The sequence below is a fragment of the Bos taurus genome, chromosome 1 (assembly GCF_002263795.3).
Source record: "Bos taurus isolate L1 Dominette 01449 registration number 42190680 breed Hereford chromosome 1, ARS-UCD2.0, whole genome shotgun sequence".
NCBI lineage: Eukaryota > Metazoa > Chordata > Mammalia > Artiodactyla > Bovidae > Bos > Bos taurus.
The window spans coordinates 150526866-150545328 of record NC_037328.1 but is presented as its reverse complement, the minus strand read 5'-3'; the positions used below and the strand labels follow the sequence as shown (position 1 = coordinate 150545328).

General features: G+C 45.4%; 1 protein-coding gene and 1 long non-coding RNA gene across 4 annotated transcripts in view; one reads left to right on the top strand and one right to left on the bottom strand.

Annotated features, from left to right (window-relative positions):
- The window catches only part of KCNJ15 (potassium inwardly rectifying channel subfamily J member 15), a 57537-nt gene extending 52070 nt beyond the window's left edge, over window positions 1-5467 (bottom strand). Inside the window, exon 1 of one of the 2 annotated variants that reach the window (XM_024989534.2) lies at window positions 5380-5467. The gene's annotated coding sequence lies outside the window, so the exon portion shown is untranslated. Of the gene's footprint in view, window positions 1-3089; window positions 3332-5379 lie in introns of those variants that run through there. The other variant, XM_024989551.2, reaches the window with a different exon arrangement.
- On the top strand, window positions 3595-9480 carry LOC107132222 (uncharacterized). 2 transcript variants are annotated; one of them, XR_003036450.2, is made up of 4 exons: window positions 3595-4128; window positions 5323-5483; window positions 5986-8385; window positions 8751-9480. It is a non-coding gene; the product is annotated as an uncharacterized lncRNA (long non-coding RNA). The 2 variants fall into 2 exon arrangements; XR_003036449.2 differs by having other exon boundaries at window positions 5986-9480.
- The last annotated feature ends 8983 nt before the right edge of the window (window positions 9481-18463 follow it).

Genomic DNA, 18463 nt, shown 5'->3' with positions numbered 1-18463 from the left:
TGGACTTTTGAAAATAGGAAGAAGACATTCTTTAGTTGTTAGATGGCTCTTGACACAGGATCCAGGGGCTCCTGTGCTCACATATTTTCTTTAACTTGTTGCAAGTATTTGGGGATGAGGTTGGTAGGAAGAGTAGAGATGATGTCAAATTTCATGATATTTCAAAGCTAATGATAAGCTTCTCAAATATATTTTTGAAAGGTAGACAAAGAATAACTCAGGAAGTAAGAAAGCCAGATTCATTTGGAGAGCCAACCTTACATTCTTTGGCAAAGGATATGAAGATGAACAAGATACAAATCTGCAAATATTTGAAGACGGAAACATTACTGAGTAAGAGCATTATTTGACCTGGCAGGCATGGGTTTAGCCAGCATTCACACTGAGAAATGACACTGATAACTACTATTGGAATTGAACACAGCATTCATAGAAATAGAAGAGGCTGTCCCTAGACAGACACGTAGATATTTTGCTAGGCAAAGCCTCAGGCCTGTTCGAAGTGTTTTATTGATGCCTTTCAGAGGGTGAATGGTTGGATAGCATCACCAACTCAATGGACATAAACTTGGGCAAACTCCAGGAGATAGTGAGGGATGTGGAGGACTGGCATGCTGCAGTCCATGGGGTCACAAAGAGTCGGACACAACCTAGCAGCTGAACAACAACAACAACAAAAGATCTTTCTTTCCAGGTGTCGCAGTGGTAAAGAATCCATCCGCCAATGCAAAACATACGGGTTCCTTCCCTGGGTTGGCAAGATCCCCTGGAGGAGGAAATGGCAACCCACTCCAGTATTCTTGCCTGCAGAATCTTACGGTCAGAGGAGCTGAGCAGGTTAGTGTCCATAGGTTCACAAAGAGTCAGACGTGACAAATGCGAGCTTCAGGGCTCCTCCCTGCACCAACTCTCTCCAGAGCTTGTGCCCAATTTTATAGTCATAATCTTGCACTCCTTTTTCTTAAAGAGGGCCCTCTAAATTGCATAATCTTGAAGATCCATAAAGTCTTGATCAGCCTCTGGTCCTGGGAGAGTTTTCTCAACTCACAAGAAGTTCATAGTTATCAGCCCCACTGCAGGGTAATTTCTGCTGAAACAGGTTGTGGATTGAAACCCAAAGCCAGCCATCTGGACCCTCAAAACACCCCAAATACTGAATCCTTTTCTGCAGCTTTCCTCCTCAGAGCCACCTCCTTTGTATTCCGACAGCTCTGACGGTGACTCTGAGGATTAGTGTGATTTGTAATCAGAGGGACAGGGTCAGGCCCTGGCTGTCATTTCTCTGAACTCAGAACCCTGAATGGGAGCCTACATAGTCAATGCAGCCATGTGGCTTCAGACACATTCCTTTCCTGTAGGAAAGGAACTGCTTGCCTTGTTTAATGTGGATCAATATGCTTTTAGATTGCTCTGAAGCTGAGCTGTAGGGTCATGCGGAAGAACAGAACCAAACTGGGCTTCTTCTATCGCTACGTGCTAAGTTGCTTCAGTCATGTCCAACTCTTTGCGACCCCATGGACTGTAACCTGCCAGGCTCCTCTGTCCATGGGATTTCCCAGGCAAGAGTACTGGAGTGGGTCGCCATTTCCTCCTCCAGGGGATCTTCCCGATCCAGGGATGGAACCCATGGGCTTTTATGTCTGCTGCATTGGCAGATAGGTCTTTACCATTAGCACCACCTGGGAAGCCCTATTCTATTGCTCGCTAATTCCTTTTAAGAGGGATTACTGAAGTCCTCCGAGTCCTCAGCCCTCAGGTAGCACAGACATGCTCTTCTACTTCACTCTTTCCTGTGGACAGGTGTGTTCCTACAGACAGGTATGTTTTAGTGCTTCAAATCAACACCTTGTCCTTCTCGTGTGTCTTCTGATACTGTGAACCCTGATCAGGAAACCCTGGCTCATCTTGGAAGCATGATGGAAATACCTGGGATTCTGTGCTATAGAGTTTTAGGTGTGGAAGAACTATTCTCGAATTAGGCCAGGTGTGAACTTGTAGAGTCCAGTTGGATTGTGGTGACTCTTGTTTAATGGATGCCTTCACCAGTTAATTCACAGTACCAGCTGAAGGGAAGTCAGGTACACAGGCTCCTCACAAGCTCTGACCTTGTTTATAAGAGCAGAAATGTTTTTGGGTAAAAAGCCTTGGGGATACGGTGGGAACCTCCATGTGGACTCAGCTGCATTGTGAGCAAAATTGCCCACACCACTGCCTGCATTGGCTCAACCAGCATTTTGCAGGGAGGACAGATTCTCAGCCTCCCCCACTTTAAAAAAAAAAATTAAAAAAAAAACATCATTTAGCTATGCTGCAGGGCATGTAGGATCTTTGTTCCCCAATCAGGGATTGAACCCAGGCCCCCTGCATTGGAAGGATGAAATCTCAACCAGTGGGCCACCAGGGACGTCCCCCAGGCTCCCTTATCTTGTTTTGTCTTCCACCAGGAATGAGTATGTGCTCATTTTTCTCCTTTCATCCTAACAAAATCACATTTAGCAAATAAAGCTTCTTTCCCGGGACATTTGCTTTTAGATTCTAAGTTATTTTTCTCTTCTCTCAATTCTCCACTCCAGGTGGCCAAGCAGGCTGCCCTTCACTCCTTTAGCTGTGGGAGGATCTGTCACTTCTGGAGCTACTGCTTCTGGCCACCGTAGGCTTTCCCTGGTCGTTAAAACTGACGCAGGAAGCCACCTGCATGGCAGCAAAGAGCAAGGCGTCTGGGCTCAAACCTGCCCCCTTCCACAGTGCCACCTCCTCCTTGAGATGCCCAGAGCAAGCTCCCCTCCTGCTTGTATCACTCCACGCCTCTCCTGCCTCTTCCCTCTCTGTATCCAGCCCCCAGCCACTCCCAAGGCACCCCAGCCCCACTCCCAAGATGTTTGCATCCAAGGAAGGTGAAGAGCAGGAGAGAGGAGAACGAAGAACTGCTTCTCCCTGATATGCATCTCATGTACCCATTAATAAGCAACACACTCTGCTTCACAAGCACATAAGCTAACCTTAACCCTGGCCATAGCTAACTACCGCTTTGAGGAGCAGAATTCTTTTTACTTGAAAGAAGAATGGAAACAGCAGGATTGGCGCAGTACCTGATCGACTCTGGCATGAAGTGCTTCACAGGTTGCAGGGGAGAAGACGGGAGCTGAATTCCTTACAGAGTGAAGGCTGAAGGAAATGATCAGGGAGGCTTATATGCCTTAAGCAAGCGTCCCCAGGGGCCGGTCGTCAGCGACTCTAGCAAGCTCATGCCTCATTCTTTGGCCTTTTGTGCCGCCTCTAAGGTTCTGATGCATCCACCAGGCAAACACACTCGACAAACAACCCTGAAGCAGAGTCAGGAAGTAAAGTCAGTGGCTGCCCCGTGTCTCTGAGTGATGAGAGGGGGGTGTGGCAGGAAAGGAGGCTTCAGAGTCTTGACATTTAGTGACAAAGTCTGAAAAAGTTTGCCTCTCCTCTCTCGGCTGCCTCAAGCCACACAGTGGTGGTTTTCCTTGTACCAGGCATGTTGTCATTCAGGTATATAATTACACATGCACACATCCCCAAACAAGAAAGTTCAATCCCTTTAAGAGTTCCTCCACGCAAGGGCAGAGAGAGAGTGGAAGGAGCCGGCAGCGCTGCTTTTGTTGGCTCTTCTGGACGGTGGGCGTGGGAAGCCTGGGGTCTCACTCTGTCTCTTTCCCCCTCAAACACTGGCTGTCTGCACTGGCTCTAAGTGTCAGGAGAGGAAATAGGGGAAAGGAGCATTTTCTGGAAAATGACCACAACGGTTGACTGGGGGAGGAGGGATGAGAGGGCGGGAGGACTTTTTAAAGTTATGTTTTCCTTAAGCCACCAGAATCACGAAATCCAGCTAAGTCTACTTCTAGGAAACCCCCAAATGACTTGGGCATTTATTTAACTCAATGAGAACCTGTCAGGCCCATTATTTCATTAGTATTTCTGAGACACCACTACCGGGGATTTGGTGAAACTCTTCTACCTTCTAGACTTTTAAAGAGACTTGTCATACGACCTCTGGGTCACTCCCTGCCTGGCCATTTATTATATTTATCACTAGGGAAGAAGGAAAACTGCTACAGAATAAAACCCAGAACAAGAACAGCACCAAGGGGAGCTGTGTGCAAGGTAAGTGCTTAGTTGTTCAACTGGAAATCTCCTAAATTTTCATAAAATGATGGCATCTGAATATGCATGATGATTGCATTTGACTCTTCTCTTTTGATTTTTAGGGCAATTTTGTGAAAGAATTGGTCACCTAAGGCTGTTGCTGATTGTTCCATATTTGTTTAAACATTTATGAGAGAAGGCAGAATGGAATAGGATCTAGGATTAACTGTGTGTGTGTCAGTGTGATTTTGAGAATCTCAAAAAAAGAACTTCAAGAATCACTTGTCACTTTTTTTTTCAAAATCCTTCCTATAGGTTAAAAAAAAGATTAAGATATTTTCTGATAAGAAGAATTCAGTCTGAAGGTTTGAGTTGAATTTGAAGGACCAAATTTTGGTCCTTGGTTTTACCGAGTGGAACACTGCATTTGTTGTAAGCTTCCTAACCTGTGACTTAAAGAACTCATGAGGTCAAGAGACATCTATTGAACAACACGTCCTTATTTCCTTTGGGCAACTAAATGCGGAAGTGGAGAGAGGAGATAAAAAACCAGATTCACAAGAACAATATGGAAATTGCACCCAGTATAACACTGATTAGCCGACAGCAGTCTAGACGCCCATGAAATTACACACAGACTATAAAACACATTAGCCATGGGTTGTGAACCAGGTTCCTAATGTTGCCATAGTCAGAACTGTTTACATTCCTCATACCTACCATGGAAAACTTACATAACTATTTTCTCGTAAGGATAGGTAAAAGATTTTAAAATATTCTGGAGAGGTTTCCCCTTACGCCAACTTAAACTGATTTCTCCACCGACAAAGGAAAATAACTACCAAAGAACGACGCAAAACAAAACAAAACACTATATAATCACTGAAAATCCATAACAAACTTGCTCTCACAGACACTAGAAGGGGGAAAAAAAAACCTTGCAAAGAGAGTAAGCCTTCTCCCTCCATCTAGAGCGCTTCTACCCACAGTATACAAGATAACATCTGGATATTGTTTTACGGGCATGAATAAAGCCTTTTTTTTTTTAGCCCCATCATTAAGTAAAAACCTGTTTTCCACAGCAAACAGCACTTGTAAATTCCCTCAGATAAGTTTGGACGTCTTGAATGATTTCAGTCAGTTTCAACAGAGTCATACTTTTTTCATTACCTTTCGAAGGAAAGTTGGTTTTTTTTTTTTTTTTTTTTTCAGAAATTCCTTCAGGGTGCAGCATGCTCCAGTAATGACCAACAAGCTTGCAACTCTTACCTGCAAGGACGGGTGAACGCAGATGCCTGGCTAGATGTGGACTTAGGACAAGGCCAGGGAAGGGACCGTCCACGCCGGCTGCCTGGGGAAGGCTGGGTCCTGAGGTGTGCTCCAAAGCAAGAAAGCTCTCTTCGCTGTTCACTGTCAGTCAAAAACAAGTTGGTGCAAGTTGGAGTAGGATTTACCTGAAGGAGCTGAAGAGAGGGAGAAGGAGACTGGGGGAGATTGGGCGAAGGGAGGGAGGGACGGGCAAGGAGGGAGGGAGGGAGGGAAGGAGAGAAAAGTGAGAGAGAGAGAGAGAGAGAGAGAGAGAGGGGAATCTGAGAAAGGAGGCCATGATGTCAGCAGTGTGTCTTAAGGGGATCTACAGACCAGCAAGGTTCTGAGGGCCACCCAGTCCTGCATCCTCCAGACACCTGCGTGAAAGAAGGCCAATGCCCTCTTAAAGGAGGCCGGTTAATCTTTAAGAAACTCTGGCCCCTCTTATCAAAGCCCTTGCAAAGGTCCCTTTGCGGAAATAAACTATAAATAAATAACCGGGTTATCTTTTCTCACAAGCTCTCCTTCACTCCTGTTCTCCCCTCCTCTCCCCTCTTTCCTCTACAGGTGAAGAGTAACAAAATCCTCTCCCCTGGGAAAATTGGAATGAACCCATATAGACACACGCAAGCATCAAATACGTTGCTGCTGTTCAGTCTCCCAGGCGTGTCTGCCTTTTTGAGACCCCACGGGCTGCAGCATGCCAGGCCTCCCTGTCCCTCACCATGGCCCGGAGTTTACCCAAGTTCAAGTCCGCTGTATCGGTGATGCCGTCCAGCCACCTCATCCTCTGACGCCCTCAGTCTTTATCAGGCATTCATATATGCAAGTGTGGCAGAGGGACACTGTGTTTCCAACTCAGCCCCTCTTACGGCCGTATTGATTTGTTCCTATAGCCTTTGTTTTCCTTGATCAAAAAGCATAAAAGTGGATAGACGCGGGTAAAACCAGTTTCTTTCACAGCGTGGAAGTTGTACTTGAAGTTCAGTGTTGGAACTGGCCAGCATCAGTCCACAGGGTTTCGCACTTCTGTGAGAAACAGTCAGAACTCCGTCCTTGAAGCCAGGGTCTAAGGGGTGAGCTCTCAGCCTCTGGCAATGGGAGCAGTGGGCTTCTTCCTGGAATGTATCAGCGTGTCCTTCCTACCCCACCAGTTTCTGGTAGTCATCACACCTAGGGAGACCAGTCCGTGGTTCTTGTCAGTTACCCCCATCCTGTGACCCGAGTGCATGCTAAGTCGCTGCAGTCATGTCAGACTCTTTGTGATCCTATGGACTGTAGCCCACCAGGCTTTTCTGCCCTGTGGACCCTGGTAAATCCTAAGGGATAAGACTCCCACAGGCACTTTCCCCAGTGAGATTCCCCGATGCTGGTCCAGACGCAACACCGGGTGGGATGCAAAGACTGTCACCATGGAGACACTGATACGCTCACACAGTCCCCTACCCCAGAACCTGGGCAGAGCCCAGGGCCCTGCAGCTGCTTCACGTCAGAGACACCAGGGAGTGACTTGATTTGATGAAAAAAAGTGATGTGTTAACTTTTCCTGAGTTTTGGGTTCCAGGCTCCTGTGCATCCCCTCTCCTTGATCCTGGGTTCAGCTGTTGCTGTTTAGGGATCTTGAACTCAATGAAGGCAGGAAAGGGTGAGGAGTTATTCTGCTTTGGGGGGAAAAGGTCCGAGACCTGCCCCTTTCTCCTACTTTTCCCCTTGATTCTGAGCCAAGGCATAATCGTTCCCTGATCACTTCCCCAGAGGGAACAAGCATCTGCCTCCATCCTTGGGTCCTCTTCTTTCTCATGAAGCAAAGCTTTCCTCTTCAATCAGAAGAGTATGTGCCCGCCCCCCCCGCCCCAAGAAAAGACCCTGGGCTCCAGGGGTTCAGGACTTGAGACAATGAAGAAGCCACATAAGGTCCAGACCTCTTCCTGAGTTTTGGGTTCCAGGCTCCTGTGCATCCCCTCTCCTTGATCCTGGGTTCAGCTGTTGCTGTTTAGGGATCTTGAACTCTGAAGGCAGGAAAGGGTGAGGAGTTATTCAGGTCCACCTGGTCTTCCTCCAGGTGGGTAGACTCAGATAGACCTCCCAGGAGGTTGGATATAAAAGCCCCCTAATAAAATAGGTAAACTCAAAGATGAAGAAGAACGAGCAAGGGAAAAATGCAGCCTTTAAGACCTGACTGTATCCCTCCTGAGGGTCTGCATGAGCTGTCCCTTCTGTCTGCAGTCTTTTCCTTCAGGTCTTCGTCTGCTGGCTGGACCCCTCAGCAGGGTCCAGGTTTAGCCCACATGGTACCATTTCATTCCCTCTCACTTTGTATGTCATTTAGCATGGTCTAAACTGATAAGTTACATGAATCCTCATGTTTTATCAATTACTGTCTGTGCTTCACTGCAGAACTCGATCACACCTGTCTGGTTCCCCACAAGTTTCTGGAGGGATGCCTGACACATCATAGCCCCTCAGAAAATTAATTCTCAGGTAGATCTATGAAAGATTATAAATGGATGGTCTGTTTGTTACAAATGAACTTTAATTCTTATTATTTTAATGCATATTTCCAGTCTCAGCTCTTATTAGTAAACTAATATGTGACTGTTCTTTCTCAGCTCATAGGGCTTCCCTGGTGGCTCAGATAGTAAACAATTCACCTGCAAAGAGGAGACCTCGGTTCCATCCCTGGGTCAGGAAGATCCCCTGGAGAAGGGAATGGCAACCCACTCCAGTATTCTTGCCTGGAGACTCCCATGGACAGAGGAGCCTAGAGGGCTACAGTCCACGGGGTCACAAAAGAGTCAGACACGACTGAGAGGCTGACACTAACACGTCTCGGCTTACAAAGCTCTTCAGAAATGTGATTAACTGGATGCTCAGAGCCAAAAGGCATAATTAGTTGCACCTTAGGGTTGACGAAGTGGAAGCCAGAGACAGCGAGTGATTTTCTCAAAGCCTCAGAGCTAGAAAGAGGTGGGTTGAGTCTCAACACAGCTCTTCTCATGCTCAGCGCATGCATTTTTCATTAGGCTACATTTTTCCCAAGTTAGTCTTCCGTGGGCATAGAGGTACACGTGTAGATTCCTTTGAGTATCAAGTAATACACTGCACAAATTTAATCACAGGCTAATACTCTGGCAAGTGTTAGTTCTTGCAGGACCATACACAGTAGAGATTGGATTCATTCAGTCAGTCTTTAAAAATGATGAAAGAAGAAAATGAGTAAAAAGAGGATGAACACACGAAGTAACTTAAATTTTAAGGCAATATTTTTCACTTTGGTGATGTTAACCTGTTTTTTTTTTTTTTTTTCCATTTGGGGAAATATCACTAATCAGATGATGTTGCAGATCTGATAGAATTCACAAGAGAAGGTGAGGCATCATAAAGGCATGATTAAAGAGCTGACAGGTGAGAACGAAAATTCTAGAATCAGCATCCATGAGATTTCTGTCACAGGGGACAGACTTTATTATGCATGTTTTAATAAGTGGATAATCTAAGCATTTCTGGAAATTTCTGAGGGTAAATGGGGGAATGGGGCTTACGTGGTAGCTCAGAGGTAAAGAATCCACCTGCCATGCAGGAGACACTGGAGACATGGGTTCAATCCTTGGGTGGGGAAGATCCCCTGGAGGAGGGCAAGGAACCCCACTCCAGTATTCTAGCCTGGAGAATCCCATGGACAGAGGAGCCTGGCGGGCTACAGTCCATGGGGTTGCAAAGCGTTGGACACGAATGAAGCGACTGAGCATGCATGCAAATGAGGGGACCAGGGCAAATCACTAGTCTTGACAAAATATGTTTTTTGTCACCTCAGCTCCCTCTCATCCAGTGAACAAATGTTTTTACACAGTCAGGTTCTACGGAGTGGATTCTGCAATCTACCTTTTGAGATTTCGTCAAAGAACACAGCTAATTTGTAATGGAAGATGGTCGATGCTATTGATCCTTTAGCCTAAAATAAAAAATAACGTGAGTGACTCTTCAGCAAGTCATCTGTCTTCTCTCTTTCTTGCTTTCTTCTCACTTCACCGAAAGCAAGACTCTTATGTTGTCCAGTTTGAAAAGAATATACATCTAGAGTCTGGACTTTTATCTAAAGTTCTAAAGGGATGTCTGAAAACTGGGCAAAAAAAAAAACAAAAACAAAAAACTCACTAGAACCAGCTTTTTTAAGAGAACCATTTCCCAAGAATAATTTCCTAAAAAGGAAAAAAAAAAAAAAAAAGCCTGTAGTGCTTCCAATTTTCATCTTGGCTTGAATCGAGACATTAAAAAACCTTGTAGTGTGATGAGAGGAAAAAACATACATTTTACCTTTGACTAAATCTATTTCAGTTGAGTTAGATATGGAACTATTTATGGAGGACTATGTGAGTTTTTGAAACTTCTGGAAACCTCCTATGGTGCCGCCCACTTAAAGCACCCTCCACAGCCTAGGTGGGATTTCGGTGGCCGCCTCCAGTTTGCACCCGCAATCCCCATGACAGGTTGGCGGAAAGTCCCCTCGGAAGGAGGGTGCTGTGGAGGGTGGAGGGGCCCATACACAGCATTTCAGGACACTGCAGGCCAGAGGCAGGGTCCCACTTGCCTTTCACCTTTCCAGCGAGAAGCTTCCCTTAGAAAACCATCAGTTGGAATTCTGTCTCGAAGAAGATGCTCCAGAAGCAGATGTTGAGACACCGTTACACATGCAATTTATTAAAGCACGATTTCTCCGAGGAAGCCAGGGAGTGGGGGAAGCCAACTGGGGGAAAGGAAGAAGTCACGTGACACTGAGATTTCAGGCCACAGCCAATTCCCTGCCTGATTTTGGAGGGAGTTCTGGAGTGAAGGTAGCATCTTAGGAAAAGGTACTTATTGGGTACTGGGTGATTAGGTAACAGGGCTTTCATGCTCTTGTCCCAATCAGCCTTTGCTAAGAATAAGAGTGCCAGGCTATGCAAGCTCCCAAGAGCTCTGGAATCCTGCATCTGCCAAGAAAAGGCTCCCGGGGCCAAAGGGGAGGCTCGGGGAGATGGCAGCAGGCACTCCAGGCCAAGGGGATGTGGGAAGACCACCACATTGGCCAAAGTCATGAATCCTGTGATTCTGGAATGATTCCCTTCCATTGGCACAGCACCATCCCCTTATCTCGGCTCCCTCACTCCGAAAGCCTCTTCTGCCCCCTCCATGACAGCAGGTTTCTGACCAAAACAAAATTAGGGAATCTCAGCACTAACTCTGGAATTTGATTTAGATGCACATAGCCTTGCTGTGCTGATGGTCAGTTGTTCAAAGTGCCGGGAAGTCCACAGCATAGCCTTCTGTTACTAATAGAACCCACTGTGATGGATGTCACATCAATTTAATTTGATTAATAGCTAAGATGAATGCCTTCTTTTTGCCACTCTCTTCCTAGATGGTTCAGATGGTAAAGAATCTGCCTGCAATGCAGGAGACCTGAGTTCGATCCTTGGGTTGGGAAGATCCCCTGGAGAAGGGAAAGGCTATCCACTCCAGTATCCTTGCCTGGAAAATCCCAAGGACACAGGAGTCCGGTGGGCTACAGTCCATGGGGTTTCGAAGAGTCAGACATGACTCAGTGACTAACACTTTAAACACCCTGGCATAAATTACAGTTCAGCAGAAAGATGGGCAAATAGCTGACTATAATGCAATGTCGTGTGTGTATGGTCAAAATATTCCCATAGGAAGGGCAGTGAATTCTGACTGGGAGTTCTAAGATGCGCTTTCAGAAGAGGGAACAGATTCAACTGACAAGATTTCCATAGGTGGAGTCAGAGAAGAGTTGTACACTTTCCAAGAGAAAGAAACAGAACAAATAATGGTGAAGAGTAAGGAGCCAAGAAATCTGAACTCTGGGTCAGTTGAACAATGGTGGAGCCTGATGTTACAGCTTTACCCTTAGACAGCACAAATCCAGAAAAATGGTTTAAGCACAGAACCATTATGGGTGTTTCATTAAGCATGAAATAATACAGGTTAAATTAGTATGGCCACATGGGACCAAAAGTTGCTCTTTTCTTAATAATATCAGATGAAAAGCAGTCACATTTTATTTATTAACATTCAGTTCAGTTCAGTTCAGTCTCTCAGTCGTGTCTGACTCTTTGTGACCCCATGGACTGCAGCACGCCAGGCCTCCCTGTCCATTACCAACCAACCATCCAACCATCTCGTCCTCTGTCGTCTCCTTCTCCTCCTGCCTTCAATCTTTCCCAGCATCAGGGTCCTTTCCAGTGAGTCAGTTCTTTGCATCAAGTGGGCAAAGTACTGGAGTTTCAGCTTCAGTATCAGTCCTTCCAATGAATATTCAGGACTGATCTCCTTTAGGATGGACTGGTTGGATCTCCTTGCAGTCCAAGGGACTCTCAAGAGTCTTCTCCAACACCACAGTTTAAAAGCATCAGTTCTTCAGTGCTCAGCTTTCTTTACAGTCCAACTCTCACATCCATATGTGACTACTGGAAAAACCATAGTCTTGACTAGACGAACTTTGTTGGCAAAGTGATGTCTCTGCTTTTGAATATGCTGTCTAGGTTGGTCCTAACTTCCCTTCCAAGGAGTAAGTGTCTTTTAATTTCATGGCTGCAGTCATCATCTGCAGTGATTTTGGAGCCCAAAAACATAAAGTCTGCCACTGTTTCCACTGTTTTCCCATCTATTTGCCATGAAGTGATGGGACGGGATGCCATGATCTTAGTTTTCTGAATGTTGAGTTTTAAGCCAACTTTTTCACTCTCCTCTTTCACTTTCATCATGAGGCTCTTTAGTTCTTCTTCACTTTCTGCTATAACATTAACAGTATTAACATTCAGTTCAGTTCAGTTGCTCAGTCATGTCCGACTCTTTGCGACTCCATGAACCACAGCATGCCAGGCCTCCCTGTGCATCACCAATTCCCAGAGTTTACCCAAACCCATGTCCATTGAGTCGGTGATGCCATCCAACCATCTCATCCTCTGTCGTCCCCTTCTCCTCCTGCCCTCAATCTTTCCCAGCATCAGGGTTTATGCTGCTGCTGCTATGCTGCTGCTGCTACTGCTGCTAAGTCATTTCAGTCATGTCCAACCCTATGTGACCCCATGGACGGCAGCCCACCAGGCTCCCCCGTCCCTTGGATTCTCCAGGCAAGAACACTGGAGTGGGTTGCCATTTCCTTCTCCAATGTATGAAAGTGAAAAGTGAAAGTGAGGTCGCTCAGTCGTGTCCGACTCTTAGCGACCCCATGGACTATAGCCCACCAGGCTCCTCTGTCCATGGGATTCTCCAGGCAAGAGTACTAGATTGGGGGTCCCATTGCCTTCTCCAATCAGGGTCTATAGCACTTTGTAAATAGTATTCATTTTTGAATGGAAGAATCAAAATGTGTTCTCTCTTATTTCTATCTTCCAATCAGACTTTTAAGTCACTGAATAGAAATTTCAAATTTCATCAAGGAAAATTTCACTTCTTTTCATCAAGGCAACTCACCAGTTCTCCTTGCCACTCCCATACATATAAGTGGCTCCTCTCTTCCTCTGGCAGCCTTGCCTCCTGCACTCAACAACTTTTTCCCACTCAGCTTCTCCTCTGCTGGGCTTGGCTCTGAGAGAAATGGAAACTTTCACTAAGGGCTGTGTTGCAGAAAGCAAGGAGAAAGAAGAATCACAAAGGCTTGGTTAAACCTTGAAGGAGCCTAGAAATACCCCTGTCCAGTTTTGCAATGTTCCTAGTTAAGACAGTGACAGAGAGTGACTTTCATAGCATCTACAGAGACTGGAACCCACGATTCAAGTTGAAATTTCACAGGTTTTCATACACTGCACCATGCTCTGGTAAGCTAGTCCCTCCACTGACACATGTATATTCATATCAAGTGCCAGAAACCTGTGTAAAAATTTGTATCTCACCCTCTGTTGTCCCCTTTTCCTCCTACCTTCAATCTTTCCCAGCAGCAGGGATTTTTCCAATGAGTCATTTCTCTGCATCAGGTGGCCAAAGTATTGAAGTTTCAGCTTCAGCATCAGTCCTTCCAATGAACACCCAGGACTGATCTCCTTTAGGATGGACTGGTTGGATCTCCTTGCAGCCCAAGGGACTCTCAAGAGTCTCCTCCAACACCACAGTTCAAAAGCATCAATTCTTCAGTGCTCAGCCTCCTTTATGGGTGAACTCTCACATCCATACATGACTACCGGAAAAACCATAGCTTTGACTACATGGACCTTTTTCAGCAGAGTGATGTCTTTGCTTTTTAATATGCTATCTAGGTTTGTCATAGCTTTTCTTCCAAGGAGCAAGTGTCTTCATTTTGTGGCTGCAGGCACCTTCCACAGTGATTTTGGAGCCCAAAAAAAGAAAGTCTATCCCTGTTTCTATTTAAAAGCCTCGGGCGTGGGAAGCCCTCCTAGTGGACACTGCACCAGATTAGGTGAGAAACAGAACAGTGTCCCCAGGAATTTAGCTCAGAGTGGAAGCAGGTGCTGGCCCCTGTCTCCAGGGCTGTCTGTCCTTCCTTTTGGTGCTTCCGTGGCTGATCACTGAGACACTTAGAACATTTGCGATGACTATGAGAACACTCCCAGGACCGTTTCATTTTGCCTGGTGAGGATACTGATGGGTGCCAGCATTCACTGCCTCTCTGCGCCTGCCTCTCTTCACACGTCTCGTGGCCAAAACCCCATCCTTGATGGGTTCACTTCTTCCCCCTGTCAGTTTGCCCCAACACAGGACTCAAAGGCCACTTAATATTTTTTCCTAACTGAAGGTTCAGATACCTAAGTGTGGTCCTCTGCTGTTACAATCATGGCCACAGATGTTAAGTTTTAGGGCACTACTTAGGGTGAGGAACGGGGCTATTCTTTGAAAGACCTGAGAAGTTTTGAAGTTATCAACAACAAAGTCTGACTAGGAGCTTAAGAAACCAATTACTTTAAGTCACAGTGCTGAGTACATAAGGTCAAGTAACTGTTTTTCAAGGATCCTAATAGAGAATCTGGCCCTGTGGCTCAGCTGACTTTTAAAATTGTCCACAGCCCTTGTGATAAGGCCAGTTACTTCTGTTGGGCTAAAGGAAGAGCTCTGGAAAAGAACAGGAAAATCTCCCTCCCTGAATGGCTTAAAAGTGCATGTGATTGGGTTGTTTGTTTTTTGGTATTGAGCTGCATAAGTTATTTGTATATTTTGAAAATTAATCCTTTTCAGTTGCTTCATTTTGCAAAGCAACAGTAGAGACATCAGATCAGATCAATCGCTCAGTCGTGTCCGACTCTTTGCAACCCCATGAATAGCAGCACGCCAGGCCTCCCTATCCATCACCAACTCCCCATATACATAGACAAATATATGGGCATCAAGTGGAAAAGAGGGGGTGGGATAAATTGGGAGAATGGGATTGACATTTGCACACTGCTAGGTGTAAAATAGATAACTAATGAGCAGGTGGTGATTGAAGCCATGAAATTAAAAGACGCTTACTCCATGGAAGGAAAGTTATAACTAACCTAGACAGCATATTAAAAGGCAGAGACATTACTTTGATAACAAAGGTCCATCTAGTCAAGGCTATGGTTTTTCCAATAGTCATGTATGGATGTGAGAGTTGGACTATAAAGAAAGCTGAGTGCAGAAGAATTGATGCTTTTGAATTATGGTATTGGAGAAGACTCTTGAGAGTCTCTTGGACTGCAAGGAGATCCAACCAGTCCATCCTAAAGGAGATCAGTCCTGGGTGTTCATTGGAAGGACTGAAGTTGAAACTGAAACTTCAACACTTTGACCACCTGATGCAAAGAGCTGACTCATTGGAAAAGAGCCTGATGCTAGGAAAGATTGAGGGCAGGAGGAGAAGGGGACGACAGAGGATGAGATGGTTGGATGGCATCACCGACTCAATGGACATGGGTTTGGGTAGACTCCGGGAGTTGGTGCTAGACAGGGAGACCTGGTGTGCTGCAGTTCATGGGGTCACAAAGAGTTGGACACAACTGAGCGACTGAACTGAACTGAACTGAATAAGAACCTACCGTGTAGCACAGGGAACTCTATTTAATGCTCTGTGTGTGTGTGGAAGTCGTTCAGCTGCGTGACTCTTTGCTCCTCTGTCTGTGGAATTCTCCAGGCAGGAATACTAGAGTGGGTAGTCATTCCCTTCTCCAGGGGATCTTTCTGATCCAGGGATTGAACCCACGTGTCCTGCATTGCAGGCAGATTCTTTACCATCTGAGCCGCCAGGAAACCCCACTCAATGTTCTATGTTGACCTAAATGGGAATGAAATCCAAAAGGAGGGGAGATACATATATATCTGTGGAGGGGAGATACATATATATCTGTATGTACACACACAGATATATACATATACATACATATATATATACATCCATATGGCTGGTGAACTATACTATACTGCAGAAACTAAGACAACACTGTAAAATAACTATACTCCAATGAATGTCAAATGTAATCACTGTGGGTGCATTTGTTATATAACATTTGAACAATTAAATTGTAAGTCATTTCAGCTTATTGTGAGATATCGAGGGTAGTCCCTCTGCTGTGTAATGGGTCCTTGTTGCTCGTCTGTTTTATATATGGTAGTTCGTATGTGCTAATCACAATTATAATCTTAGAAAATGTATAACAGAATCACTTTGCTGCATACCTGAAATTAACACAGTATTATAAATCAACTATACTTCAATTAAAAATAAGTCATTTTAGGATACAACAAAGTGCATATGCTCTTTAACTTGTGTCCACATCTTGGTTTTTAAACCAGGTCTTGTGGAACAAAGTCCAGCATCTGGCTGGCAGGTCGTCTGGCTGCGGGCTCTTCTAGGAAGTCCCAAGTTCTCTGCCTCCTCTTGCTCCTCAGGGTTCCCAGGCCATCACCTGCGGGAGGTTTCTCCAGCTTTCTACCACCATTCCCAACTAAAAAGAGTTCCTCTGAAAAACACTGAGGCCACTGTGGGGCTTTCTCACATTCTTCTTTAATGGGACAGCACAAAAATTATACGCAAATGGAAATGTCACTTAACAAAAGTGTTTCCTCCAAGTGAATCCTCTGTAGACAAGTCAGTCTGGCTTTCCAAGACTGTCCCAGCATCAACTCTGAAAATCTCATGTGCTGGGCCTTTGCTTGGTCCTAGACAAACTGTGATGGTTGGTCACCCTATTTCTCTGTCTCCAGCTCTTTTGGAGGCAATTGTCAAACTTTAACATATAATTTTTAAAAAAATTTTAATGTAAGTATAGGCACAATTTCCTAATCTGTTAGCACCAAGTGGACATTTCCTAGAGCATTTGTAAAATCCAGTTTTGTCAGATGGGAAGATATATACCCAGTTAGACACAGGAAATGCCCAACAATCTGCATAGAGGCACTCTGCGTAGTGATAGACTTTATTTTCTTGGGCTCCAAAATCACTGCAGATGTTGACTACAGCTATGAAATTAAAAGACAGTTGATTTTGGAAGAAAAGCTCCTTGGAAGAAAAGCTATGACCAACCTAGACAGCATATTAAAAAGCAGAGACATTACTTTGCCAACAAAGATCCATCTAGTCAAGGCTATGGTTTTTCTAGTAGTCATGTATGGATGTGAGAGTTGGACCATAAAGAAAGCTGAGCACTGAAGAATTGATACTTTTGAACTGTGGTGTTGGTGAAGACTCTTGAGATTCTCTTGGACTGCAAGGAGATCCAACCAGTTCATCCAAAAGGAAATCAACCCTGAATATCCACTGGAAGAACTGATGCTGAAGCTGAAGCTCCAGTCCTTTGGCCACATGATGCAAAAAACTGACTCATTTGAAAAGACCCCGATGCTGGGAAAGATTGAAGGCAGGAGGAGAAGGCGACGCCAAAGGATGAGATGGCAGGATGGCATCACCGACACAATGGACATGAGTTTGAGAAAATTCCAGGAGTTGGTGATAGACAGGGAGGCCTGGCGTGCTTCAGTCCATGGGGTCGCAAAGAATCAGACACGACTGAGCGACTGAACTGAACTGCATAGAGGCCGGTCACATTCCTTTAACCCCATACCCTCCAGGGTTTGTCGGTAGTTCCAAGTCCCTGTCCCAGCATGACCTGGGAGTCAGTGAGTCTCAAAGCACTACAGACATGGATCCAGTGGTGATCCAGCTTCCTCCTGCCTTATTCAAGTTGGGCTTTGTTGCTTTAGCCCTTGTGGGTGCAGACTTACACTGCACATTAAATACACACATTTCGTTCCTGGGTCACTTCAGACCCACCTTAGTAAGTGACCTGTTTTTTGGCAATTTCCATCAATGAAAGGTATATGGTTATGCCTGTTTTTCACTCTTGACACATGGCTGGTAAATAGGAATGCAGTTCCTACAGTACAGTTTTCACCTCCAGGCTACTGCAGCCGGAATGATCCCACCTTCCTTACAAAACCTGTCATTCATCTGGCCACGTGCTACCTGCTGGATTGAATTAACTTACGTCCTCTATTGCTGTGTTCTGGTTGTTAACTCTAAATCAACCACACGAGTGACCTTCTAGGCCATACAGTGAGATGTCTGTGGTCACAGACCCCATCTCCATCCAGTGGCCAATCTGTACACAGTAGTTGTCTGAGTACAAAACTCAGAGTCACATTTAGATTATTTAAAATACAGTAGTACAGGGGCTTCCCTGGTGGTCCTGGTGGTCCCCTTGCAAGGCAGTGGACGCAGGTTCGATACCTGCTGGGGGAACTAAGATCCCACATGCCCCAAGGCAGACAAGTCTGTACAACAAAGACCTGGTGCAGACAAAAAAAAAAAGATAGACTACAGAAAGTGCTGTCATAACCCCCAAATAATTTCAACGATTAATTGGAGAACACAAAAGTAGTGGATCATTCTACCTTTTTCCTTGTGCTAAGTTGCTCAGTCGTGTCCAACTCTGTGACTTCATGGACTGTAGCCTGCCAGGCTTCTCTGTCCATGGGATTTTCCTGGCAAGAATACTGGAGTGGGTTGCGACTCCCTTCTCCAAGGGATCTTCCTGAACCAGGGATCAAACCCTGCACTGCCGGCAGATTCTTTACCATC